The sequence below is a fragment of the Leuciscus leuciscus genome (assembly GCF_965113295.1).
Source record: "Leuciscus leuciscus genome assembly, chromosome: 5".
Lineage (NCBI taxonomy): Eukaryota > Metazoa > Chordata > Actinopteri > Cypriniformes > Leuciscidae > Leuciscus > Leuciscus leuciscus.
The window spans coordinates 5556964-5567959 of record NC_138729.1 but is presented as its reverse complement, the minus strand read 5'-3'; positions in this window follow the sequence as shown (position 1 = coordinate 5567959).

Here is a 10996-nt window from a genome sequence, read left to right as displayed (position 1 = left end):
AGAATATAGATATAGGCTAGTTAAAACTATTTAATATCCATTAGGCTACATCCATATTATCCAGAACAATTCATTCCAGTTTAATTACAACAGTATGATGAGTCAGATAATTATACAAATATAAAAACAATTTAAAATGAATAAGCAAAAGAGAAGGGTTTCCCCCTCATCAACATTAAAGAGTCAGTGTAGCTGACAACAAAAGTGAGTCACATCTCCACTCGATAATCCATAGAATTGCCAATGCTCCCACCCTGCTCAATTTGTCTCTACAAAAGAATGCATACAAAAACTATAACCAATTCTAAAAAATGACAGGAACTAAAAACTATGGGAACACAATAACACAGAGTTAAAACAAATGGAGGAAATCTTATTCTCCTATCTTATTGGCTTTCACAGTTGCTTTCACAGTTGTGGCGCAAATAGTATTTGCTCCCATCTGTACATTCTTCATGGGCCCAGGCATTGCATGATACACAGGAAATCCAAACCTCCTTTGATCTGGAGTATCTACACTGTTAGACTTTGCCGTAATTTTACAGTTACTTACCGCAAAAAAGCCCAGTAAAATACCACTTATATTATTTACGGTTAACTACTGTAATATACACTGCATTATGGGTATTTTTTATACTTTACTGTTTACGCAAAAGCAGTAGTGCTACTGTAAATGAAGAAGACAGATTTTTTGAAGTTTGTATATGCATATTGTATTTATGTTTTAGGCATATTAAAATATCAAATGATAATGTTTTATATTTTTTCCCCCCATCTTGTTCTGCAGATGAAAATCATGAATCTGCATTCTCATTTTTAAGCTATGCAAACACTGGATGTTTAAAAGTTAAATAAAATAAATAAATAAATAAATAAAAACACGTGGATGGAAGGATTTAAAATGAGTTCTTAGTGAGAGACCAGAGTAATTTTTATATTAGCATTTTCTCCAATAACAATTTTTTTTATAAAATTAAATAAATAAATATATACAAAAATTCACAACTGGTTCCCATACAGGCAATATCAATTATATAAATGTATTTTTATTTTATTTTAAATTAATATAAACTTTATATATATAAACTTTGCTTACACCTCACAAAATTGTAATTGTTGCAAAGCCCGCGCAACAACCTGGCAGAATGTAAACTGAGGTTTGTACGGACGTCCCTGCTGAGAGAGAGTGGATCGCTAGACGCCAGCTGGGGTTTTTCTGAGGTAAGTAGCCTACTTTTTACTGAACAAATTTATAAGTTACTTTTACAAAGTAAACCATTACCAATATCAATTAAATATAGCTAAATTTATGAAGAAAGTAAATAATAAAATCTAATAGGCGTTTAATAACAGCTCACAGGACAGTCTAATTTTCCTCGAAACTGCCACTTTAATATCCCATTAAATGCCATAGAATTGACTGACTGCCTTTTCCGGTAGATGGACCCAATCTAATATTTACACAAACAAAGGTTTTCTGTCCTTTTTACGACCAGTTATGGCATATTTTACTCGTCAGTTAAATGTGTGGCGTTTTGAAGTAAGTTAGGCCTAGCGCGTTTTCTCAAAGGCACTCTCTTGCGCTCTCTCTGCCCCAGGCCCGGTTCTATGAGGGCGCTATGCACCCTCAAACGCAAGCAAGAGATTGCTACTTTGATACTGTTACTTGATACTGTTATAATATATTGGCGAAACAGATTTGCCGAACCAAACGCTCCAGTGCATTTTTGTGCTTTAGCTTTATTTGTTTTCGTGCTCTGGAGAACGCAGGAGTTTTTATTCAGTGCCGAATTATGCAGGCTCGTGAAAACTCTCATTAACAAAGTGTAGACACGATGTAAGAGATGTGACAGCTACGTATAAATGCTGGATTCACTCTGCACAGGACCGAAATATGACATGTTAAAATAGTAAGGCATTTAAAGCAATGTAAAGGCGGACTATTGAAAAATAATATTCATTGCAAAATATATATTTTTAATTCTATGCCAATTATTGGTAAAACTGTCATCTGATTGTGTAATTGATCAATCTAGCAGTCATCCTAGATCTGTCATTTATCATGTTCATAACATATAGTCATTTGCCAATAATCATTGCTGAAAAATAATGTTTCTTCCATTTCTCTCTTTTCCCTGTGTCAACAGGAGCTAACAGCCCCAAAGGCTCTTTTAAGAGCCTCAGCACTGAGCATCTTTGGCTTTGTAAGTATGTTTTGACTAACTATCAGATGCATTATGTGATTAACATATTGTAATGCATAACTTGCAGCATAACTTTTTTTAGGAGAACTTGTGTGAATCAAGAAACATTTCTGATTATTTTCAGTTGTACACTTTTTTTTCAGGATTCTTTGAAAAGAACAGCATTTATCTGAAATAGAAAGCACTACTGTTCAGTCAGTATTTTTTTATTTTTTTATTTTTATGGTTGTTGAATGAAATTAATACTTCAATTCGGCAAGGATGCATTAAATTGACTTAAAGTGACTGTAAAAACATTTGTAATGTTACAAAAGCTTTCTATTTCAGATTTAAGTTTGAAGGGCCATAAAGTTACTCAGTGTACCTTTAACGTAATTGTACATTCAGGCAATTAATCGAGTTCCCTAACAAGGGATGTGCAATAAAGCTATACTATTTAAACTAACTCGACTGGTAATAACTGCTGTTGCACAAGTTGATTCCTCGTCTGTCCATGAACAAATTTAGATTAAATAAACTCCACAACTCCAAACTCAACCATTTCTCACACATTTACTCTGTTTTTTTATTATTATTTTTATTTATTTATTTGTTTGTTTGTTTTTTCAGATCAGCCATCAGCCGTTTACCGGTATGGAGGCCAGTCAAGACCAACTGGGATGCTTTTTTTGCGTATTGTCATGATCCCTGCTTTGATTTGTTATGAATTCAGTTCTCTTTTTGCATCCTCCTTTTGATTCTAAACTGAATTCAAATGGCACTGCGAATTGGATAAGAGACAAACATAAATTACTTAATTGGGGAAATTGAGAGATGAAACCATGCTGATGACCTCTGTCTGTGGTGAAGTAGTGAGTTTGACGTGTAATTAAACTCGAGGTTCTGTGGGGTGCGGACTGGATCGATTCCATTCCTAGAGCTTCCGGACAAATCTTTGGGGTGCGGACTGATGGGGCAGTGAAACCGAGGTTACCCCGTGAGTCAGTCCTAGAGCCTCTCATGTACGATTTTAGGGAAAAATCAGTTTTTTTGGATACGTTGATTTCTTAGGCGTGCCGCAAGAACACCACAGACACAGTGTAATCACCATGGGAAAATCTCAGAGTAAAACTGGGAGTTGTGAAAAATATGATACACCGGTGTATTGCCAGATGAGAAGTTTATCTATGTATTATCTTTTTACTCTTTTAATTCATTTTATAACTGTACTGTACATTTTTTATTGTTTTTATAACTGTTTTAAAGTGCCCCTATTATGCTATTTACTACAACACTTACCTACAACAGGTTTACGTGCATCAAAGGTAAAAAAAACTGTTGAATTTTCTCATAATAGATCCTGGCCAAATTTGCCCCTTGGCCTCTGTCGATCATTGCCTCCTAATCATCCCCATATACTGATTGGCTTCATCACTGTCTCCTCTCCACCAGTAAGCTGGTGTGTGGTGAGCGTTCTGGCGCAATATGGCTGCCGTCGCATCATCCAAGTGGATGCTGCACATTGGTGGTGGTTGAGGAGATTCCCCCCTTCTATGTAAAGCGCTTTGAGGTCTCAGAAAAAGCGCTATATAAATGTAACAAATTATAATATACATTTGCACATCACCACATTTTTCAAAGATTCTTAAACGGCTCGTCAGATGAATCAATCTCTCTAAATCCCTCCTTTCCACATGCTACTGGCCAGACAGCTCAGTCTGTTGTGATTGGTTTACTGCGTACAGCGCGCGTGTCTTAAACAAAAACACCCATTGCCATAACAACATCAGCTGTCCTGAGGCTTCCTACACCGTAAACTAAACACAGTAACGAACAATGACGTCGATTTTACCATATCAATCCGAACGCGAGTCCAATAATGAAACACTGGAAGAACTAGTTATTCAACCCGAACCTCCATCACAAGGACGACTCAAGCAGGACGTTTCTTAGTGATACACTGCATTAATAGACACAGTTATAGATAATCATGGCCCACAAACTGATTAGCATAGGTATTTAAAGGGTTAGTTCACCCAAAAATTTAAATTCTGTCAGTAATTACTCACCCTCATGTTGTTCCAAGTTCCAACCCCATAAGACCGTTCATCTTCGGAACACAAATTAAGATAGTTTTGATTAAATCTGAGAGCTGGCTCACTCCTCCATAGGCTTCTTAAGGGATTGGAACTTGCTGGCCCAGAAAATGTATTAAACACATCGTTAATATAGTCCAAGTGACTACAGTGGCTCAATCTTAAGTTTATAAAGCTACGAGAATACTTTTTGTGCGCAAAAAAAACAACAAAAAATAACGACTTTATTCCACTATTCATTTCCTTCTCTCTGGGCCTCGAGTAAGTTCACGTAGTATAACTGCGCAGCGCATCTGTGTTGTACGTCACACGCATCACACACATGACCAGCGTCGGCCAATAGTGAGCCTACGTGTGACGTACAACACAGACAAAAAACTCGAGGCCCAGAGAGAAGGAAATGAATAGTGGAATAAAGTCGTTATTTTTTTGTAAAGTTTTGGGTGGGCCTGTTGAAAAGTGGGGCCGTGCCTGAGCTACAGGACATCGTCTTTCAAAACATGACCTGTGCGAAAGAGAAAAAAAATGAATGCGTCATTGTACCCAGCACTTCTGAAAATGCACTTCCGAATGGGTCTCTGTCCCCAGCACATTTCAAACCAAATGGGCTTTATGCACAGCTGCATACTTCCTGAACTTCAGCCAGCTCTTTGTTTCCTGTCTGCCATTATTGGACAAACTGATTAATCCAGGTGTGTCTGATTATTGTTACTGAGGTCAGGCACACCTGGATTAATCAGTTTGTCCAATAATGGCAGACAGGAAACAAAGAGCTGGCTGAAGTTCAGGAAGTAGTGCAGCTGTGCATAAAGCTCATTGGCGCCCATGGGAGAATGGCAAGCCTTTTAGTTCGTGGACTAAAAAAAAATCAAACAGCCAGGTACGTGTCTTTGCACAGTATGTCACAGGAGACTTCAAACCAAATTGGCGCCCATGGGAGAATGGCAAGCCTTTTAGTTCGTGGACAAAAAAAAAATCAAACAGCCAGGTTCGTGTCTTTGCACAGTATGTCACAGGAGACTTCAATATGGCAATAATGGCAAAAAAGTGCTAGGTCGCCATCAATCAGAAGCTAGTCACAATGCTGCCGTTCGTGCTCTATACAGTACATATGCTCCCTGCCTGGTTTTCATAGATTAAAATAGCTTTTAAAATACGCCTACTGGCAATATTAAAGTGGTTTAAAACGTCTCCCCTTAAAACGCTATTGGTCTCCTATTTAAAAAGTTAAAGGAATATGAAAAACTAGTAAAACTAGCGCTTGGCCTAAAAAAAATTTTTTTTTCACTTTAATCCCTGTGCATTGAACTCCGAGATTTGAGAAGCTGTCGTCAGTGAAATAAAGGGAACACAGCAAAAGTTTAGGATTATACTGCTATGATATCATGGTAAAGATGAACTTTAACCACTGATTCTTCACATGCTCGTCCTTGGGCAGTGAAAATAAAACTGGCTTTACCGTCACATTGTAGAGCACAGCGTCTTCTCAACATGATGCTATCCAGCATCCACAGGGATCAGCTGTGGTGTTTGAAGGGTTTCAAGTTTTCCCTGGTGTCGGCAATATGCTAATGTTTTGTCTTGACGTCACAACTAAATGGCTTATGACTCGTTTGAAAAACGATTAGGCCTCAGAGGCCTCGTTTACACTGCAGGTCTTGATGCCCAATTCTGATTTGTTGGCTATATTCGTTTTTTTTTTTTTTTTGACCGTCCGTTTACACGTTCTTTCAATTGTGACCCATATCCGAATCATGTGTTTACACTAGCCATACTATCTGAAACATCGCGCATGCTTAAAGGGTTAAATTATCTTACACAGATGGACGAACGCAAAATATGTTTGATGCTAGCTCTGCGATATATGCGAAGTTCGCCAAACATCACCATGATTATGAGGCGGAGGAGGACGAAAAGTGCAATCATTGCAGCCTGTGCATTTGCTTCAGTTATTGTGTGCGAGAGAGATCTCAGGACTGGTAGGAGCATATTGTGGCGAGCTTTAACGAGAAGCAGTGGGTCCGAAATTTTAGGATGAGCAAGCCAACCTTTGATATGTTGTGTCAACGTTTGTCCACATTCCTCTCCTACTACGACACAACGTTTCGACAGGCCATCCGTCCCTTTACAGACGCGCATCGGGGTTGCTCTAGTCATTAAACCGCGGAGAAGTAGCCTAATGCCTCAGAAAATCCGATCTGCCTGTTTACATGACAGTCGCATTGGCACATATCCATATTTATTTCACATATGAATGAGGCCTGAAACCGATCTCGAAATATCTGAATGCATGCACTTTTTTCCTGTTTACACTGTCATAGAACACATCCGATCTGTGTCACATGAGCAAAAAATCTGAATTGGGTTACATTTCACTTGTAAACGAGGCCTTAGAGCTGTTACACACTACATGAAAGGTCATTTTCAAAAATCCATAATGGGGCACTTTAATTTTCCTTGCTTTTATTTTGTGATTATTTTAATTCCTTACTGTGTAAATTGCCAAAGTGTATGACGTGCTATATAAATAAAACTAGGCCTTGCCTAATGTTGCATCACAATAAATAAATAAAATGGATGTAATTGATTGTGAGAGTGAATAAAGAATATGCTGATGTACATGGACTCAAGTCGCTTTTTTGGAATTTATTAAATTCAATAGCATTCATGTAAAATATAAATAATAAAATAGTGTAAAATGGGCTATAATACTGTAAAATGAAATTGCGGTATGGACATCATACTGTAAAATTAAATTGCGGTAAGGGCATCTTACTGTAAAATTTAATTGCAGTAAGGGCATCATACTGTAAAATTAAATTGCGTTAAGGGCATCTTACTGTAAAATTAAATTGCGGTAAGGGCATCTTACTGTAAAATTAAATTGCGGTAAGGGCATCTTACCGTAAAACACATTTACAGGTAAGCTACTGTAAAGGGGAACTTACAGTAACTTACTGGCAATAGTGCTGCCAGCAGGCAGAGAGGCAGGCAGAGAGGGATCTCCACAGAGCAAGTGCAAGATGAGTTTCAAGGTTATGTCTCGTTTCTGATTGGTGTACATGGTGTGCAGGCTACGCTCAAAATCGTCTCCTGAAATGGAGCAGTTCCAACTTTGTCGGGACAATCTGGTCTAAGCCTATGTCTTATTATTTCCAGTTGCGTTTTCTGTTAACAGTTTGCTCGTCTACTAGCCAACATTAGTGTTGATGTAGTGTTTTCTGAAGCGTTTGTAAGCTCTCGCTTTTGTAAGGCTGTTCACCTCCCCGTGGGCAAATTAACCATGGTTTTGTGATCGATTACTGTGTGTATTAGGCCTACCATAGTTTCCCGACAAAACTCATGATTAAATGATACTACTTAGTATCCAAAATGTAGAAGAAAACAACAATAACAACATACCACTCTGAAACGTCCCGTGAAATCCGTGCTTGCAAAGTCGGTGCATGAAATCCGTTCCGGACGGTCCTCGTGTTTTGTTTGTTTACATTCTTAAGTCTGAATCAGGCTTGCATTGGTTTGAAATTGGCGCCATCCGACTTAGATAAAGTTGGTTTGACGTTGGACGTTCGATATCCGCAAATTTAGGGACCGTCTGTAAAGTTACACTCAACATTGGTAGACGCGTTTCTAACTTCAATAGCATTTGAAGAGAACGACTTACAGTCATAAAACCAACTGTAAAGTGTTCATCTAGGTGTCAGGTATGATGCACACTTTTAGATTTTTTGATGTTTATTCAAATCAAATGTAAACATTGCTATGTATTTCATGACTGTATGGGATCATATTCACAAAAAATATGCCATTATTTACCATAATTATGCATAATGCATGAATTTTGTGGGAGAACATTGTTTTGGTTGTGCGTCGGCTCTGCGTGACTGCAGATGAATATGGTTATGCTGCTGCTCATAAAACATTCACTGTAGGCTTAAGAGATTTAACCAGTTTAGATGGAAAGGATCTCAAGCTGACTCGCTGAAGACGTACTGTAGCTTTACCCATTAATAGACACGCTACTTCCTTGAGAATAAATTCCATCACAGCGCTAAAACAACCATAATGAAATGATCCTTCACAATAGATAATGCTTTACAATCAACTCTGGTAGAAAGCTATATCTGGCAATTTATCTGTTCGATAAAATACCTTACTCACCTGTTGAGTAATATAAACGCAATCTCTGCATCACTTTTACAACATTTCAAATCCCTCAGTTCTCGCCATTTATGTTGATTCTTGTTTTATTACGAGCTCTGTCGCATTCTCTGTTTGCCAGCAGACTCTCCTCTGTTCGTGTTATTTTGTAACACACGTGTGTGCGACTCCATGTCAAACTTCCTTGCTTGTTGTGAAACTAGCCTCTGCCACTCTCACACCAGACACACGGCAAAGTAGCCGGAGCATCTTTCCTCTATTTACGGATACGACGAGACACTCACGGGCGAGTGAAGCATGTGCGCAATTTCCCATGAAAACCATCCCGACGGGTCTAAAACATAAACACTTATAATAGGCTCACCATAATGAACCAAGACAAAAACACATTTTGGAAGAAGAATTGAATATGTATTTTCTTATTACATTTTTAAAAAAAAGTTACATAGTTTACCTTGCTGTTTAATATGTTAAGTTGCTCATGCTAAATTGCCTTAAATTACTTTTTTTTGTTAATGTCAACCTTTTGTACATTTGATAGTTTAATCAACTTTTAAAAATACAATGTGTAATTTGTTCAAATTCCTAGGTATCCAGAGAAATATCTTAGCCTCTTTAGCTTTAGACATGTCACTCAAAGTACTGTTAATAGTCAAACAAAGACGTGCTCCATGAGTAACAAACAAAGACTCCCTCACAGACACGTATAGCCCAAAAATAGCGAGATGCTAAAAAAGAAGGCACTGTTTAGGGTAGTCAGATTCCCCTCCGAGAAGATACTGTGTAACTTCTGTATGGTAACATGCTTTTTGTTTGAAAGGTGTGCCACTATGCAGGGTGCCTGATAGAAGACGTGGTATCCTTGTGCTAATTAGCAAACTAGGAAGCTCCCAAGTCTTGTTCATGAATGCTCTTTCTGCAAGCGCATCTTTCTCCAGGCGCAGTCAAGCGTGTACAATTATCCACCTGCTGCTCGCAGACGCCACTTTTTTTTTTGTCAGCAATCTCCTTTGCAACAAAGTTCTTTCTCCAAACATTTGTGGTTCATGCCCTCGCGGCTTCCTTAATCTAGGGTCTCGTTTGCTGAATAGACTGGAGCTTCATCATTATGCACTTTAGCTCTGTAATAAAGAGCGGCATTGTTCATTTCTGTGTCAATCTAACTTTTAAAAATACCGTTAAAGAAGAGCATTACATCATATGCACTATCAAACGCAAACATTAGCAAATAAATCAAACAATGCAATTATAAAATGCTTTTTTTGCGGAGAGCCATACACAGTTTCCCAACCCCCACAAAATAAGAAAAGGAATAGTCCCGTTCTACTGTTCCCTTTTAAATGAATTCAAACTCTTTCTTTGCCTTTCTCTCTAGTCCTGCCTGCTCTTTGAAACTCAAACCTTGTTGATGGCAACATAACAACCGCCTCCACGATGACCTTTGACCTCAGGCTCTGTGCACTTCCTGTGCCCACTCTCTGATGGGAGGGATCTGTCACTGCACCTGCGCTTGGGCAGGTGACAGAGGAATTCTGGGAGAAATGCAGTCTTAGAAACACAGCAGCTTCTCTCTGACACGAGGGTTAAAGCCATTGAGAGCAGCAAAGATTAGAGGCTCTTTGTACCCATCAGCGTTAAACAAATTAATCTATTGCTGCTCAGCTGACTGTAAAATCTCTAGATTTACTGTTTCAAGGCCTAAGCCACAGGGTCAACCCATGCTGCCTTTCCCACAATGTCTAAAACACATATTAGAAAGCCTTTACAAAGTTTTTGTCTGCTTTTTAGGAGTTAGTATATAAAAAGAGCTTATGTGTGTGGGTATTAAAAAAGGATTCATCTTTCCCCCGCCATATAAAAAAAAAAAAAAGGGTATACAATCAATCAATTAATTACATATAGATCTACAAAACAGTACTGTCCCATTTGGCATACTATATTAAAAGCTGCAGTGCTGTTTTACCAGGTATAGGGTAGAATAAAACTGTAGAACAAAAGTTATTACTTTTATATAGTTGATTATGCAGTAGTAGTTGATTCAGCGAATGGAGGTTTGTAAAAGTAGCAAGAGAGCAGTGTAAAGAGAAGCAGTGAGCGTTATGGTCCGGGTCAAATCGTGTCAACTCGAGTTAAGCACAGACGAGCGCACAGAAACTGACCCACGTGTCCTCTGAGCTCAGTCTTTTATTCAAAACTCTTTAAGAAGTCTTTATTAGTCTGTTAAAATGGAAATAAACGTTAAAATGGAAAAACTGTTGTTATTATTATAGTTATGCTATTATTATTATTTACATTTGATACATTTGGCGTGTCTAACGAATTAGGCTATATCTACATACAGTGCTGTCTTACATTGCATTAGATCACATTACAAGGAACTCAAACTTGTAATTAACCTACACTTTTTCCCCTTTATTTTATATTAAAAATGTCATCCATAATGCCATATTGAAAATGCCTGCCTGTGAAATGCACCGCACAACACATGTACAATAATGCAACAAAGCATTTAAAAAAAAAAATTTGAATAAAAAAGTGAAAAATAATGCGCCATCT